This window comes from Condylura cristata, unplaced genomic scaffold, assembly GCF_000260355.1.
Source record: "Condylura cristata isolate star-nosed mole 26May11 unplaced genomic scaffold, ConCri1.0 scaffold00026, whole genome shotgun sequence".
NCBI classification, from domain to species: Eukaryota; Metazoa; Chordata; class Mammalia; order Eulipotyphla; family Talpidae; genus Condylura; species Condylura cristata.
In genome coordinates this window covers 7,013,938-7,016,156 of record NW_004567127.1, presented here as the reverse complement: position 1 = coordinate 7,016,156, position 2,219 = coordinate 7,013,938, and positions in this window count along the sequence as shown.

Genomic DNA, 2,219 nt, shown 5'->3' with positions numbered 1-2,219 from the left:
ACACACACACACACACACACACACAAGCTCGGCGCTGTGGGTGTCCCTGCCTGGCAGAGGCCCCAGCACAGAGAGGATTAGAGAGATGAGCTAATCTGGTTTGTATCCCAGACATGGCCCCAGAACGGGACCTTGCCTACCCTGATGTTAAGGGGTTGCAGGAATGAGTCTTCCTTTTGGGGCCTGCTGGCTGACAGTAGCAGACTCCTCCCCACGGGCGGGCGCCCCAGATGTGCTGGAGTCCAGCTTAGGGAGCAGAGAAACAGAGGCCGAGAAGAGAAAGCGCCCGCTGGGAGCAAGGAGAGGCCCGAAGAGGCCCCACTCGGGGAACAGGCCGAGGCTTCCACCCTCCCACGTGAGCAGCGAGGAAACTGAGGCCAGGAGGGGAGCGTGACCTCAGAGTGACACAAAGAGCGCACAGCTGTGTGTGTGTGGGGGGGGGGTGCGCCAGGGAACATTGCAGGGTTCTGATTTCCTCCGCCCAGTGCCCAGCTTGCAGGAGCTGCCAGGGAAGGTGTGAGCCGAGGTGAGAGAGACAAGAAACAAGGGTACACACCGAGAAAAATAGAAAATTACTGAGGGGAGATTGTGGCACAGAAGAATGGGGAGAGAGATACAGACCAAAAAACAGAGACTGATAGATAGGGAGGCAGACACCGACATAAGGAGACAGGCGGACAAGACAGTCTCAAAAGGAGGAGTCAGAGAAGACAGAGAGGCGGCACGGGGACAGCATGGCAGTGACCTGAGGCAGGTACGGTGGATGGAGGCAGACAGTGGACTCTGCAAGCTTTTGTCCACTGGAGAACCAATCTTACTTCCAGATCATTCTGGGGCCCAGAACAGGTGGTGGGGAAATAAGGCTCCATGCTATTTCATGCAGGCAGACAGGAAGAGGGGGCCCGGGGACAGAGCAGGAACCACCGTCTCTTGGGGAGAAGCTGGCCGGTGACCACCCAGGATCCCAGCACATACCCACTGGCCCCACACAGAACCTGGGCCACCCGCCCGGGATGGCCGGCAGCCCGCCCACGCCTGGCTCCAGTCAGATTGCAGGCGAAGTGCTAAAAGGCTCCAGACCCCCACGCCCGCCTCCCCCTCCTCCTTTCACTTCTCCCTTATCTCCCCCCTTTCCTCTCTCTCGGGCCCCTTAGGGAGCGGTCTCACCCGCCGGAGGGGAGACACAGGGTCCAGTATCTAGCCCTGCCGGGCCAGACCGCCCTTCCCAGCTTGGGGCAGGATGCTCCTGCACTCCGAAGCCCTCTTGGCCTGGCCTCTTTGAGACACGTTCCTTGCCCTGCCTGGAAGCTCATAAATACCAAGGAGAGGCCAATCAGGCTGTGTACAAAGCAGGACACCCAGCTCACACCCTCCCCCCTTTAGAGCCCCTGGGTTCTTCTCAAGCTCCTTCCCTTCCCTAGGCACCTGCATGGGGCAGCTGGGAGGGAGAGACAGAGGTGGGGCGGGGGGTGCCCGGGGCCTGTGTGAACCTGGCCCCACATCAAATGAGACTTGCCTCGGTTTGCAAAATCTCAGAAAAGGCTTCTCGGGGCCCCTTGTGCAAGCAGCAGGCTCAGGAATTCCTTGACTCCCATCCAAACCTCCCCCCAACCCCTACTTGGCCTTTCTCTCTGCTTGTTACCATCCACACCACCTCCCACCCACCGAGGAAGAGGGAAGGTCATCGCCAAAGGGGCCCTGGAAGGGTGTGGGTGGCTCTGAGGGGGGCAGCTTTGGGTGGAAGAAGAGCTGTTTACCCACACCCACAGGGAGCTCCCCTTCGCTCATCTCCACGCCTGCCCCAAGGCCAGTGAAAGTTCAGTGCCATTCAGCCCCGCATACCTAACAACAGAGTGAAAGACAATCTTAATTCCAGGTAGCCCTGTGGGGCAGTAGAGCCCTGAGAGGTCAAGAGTGAGAGGAACTTTGTCCCTGGCACACCTACTTTTGAGAGGGCAGGAGGCTGTGGTGCCATCTTGAGGAGGAAGGGGGAGCTGGCTCTACTGGCCGGGGGAGAAGCTGTCCAGCTGGGGGAGCCCCGGGGACCAGGGGCCTTGGAGGAGGGGTCTCTGCTGACACCATCTGCTAGCACGTGGCTAGAACTCCAGCCAAGCCCTGCGAGCAGCTCTCATGAAACCCCCTGTGCCCATGTCATTTACGATGCCCTGACCAGTCCTGAGCATACAGCAGGTGCTCCGTAAGGGCTGACCTGACTCTGT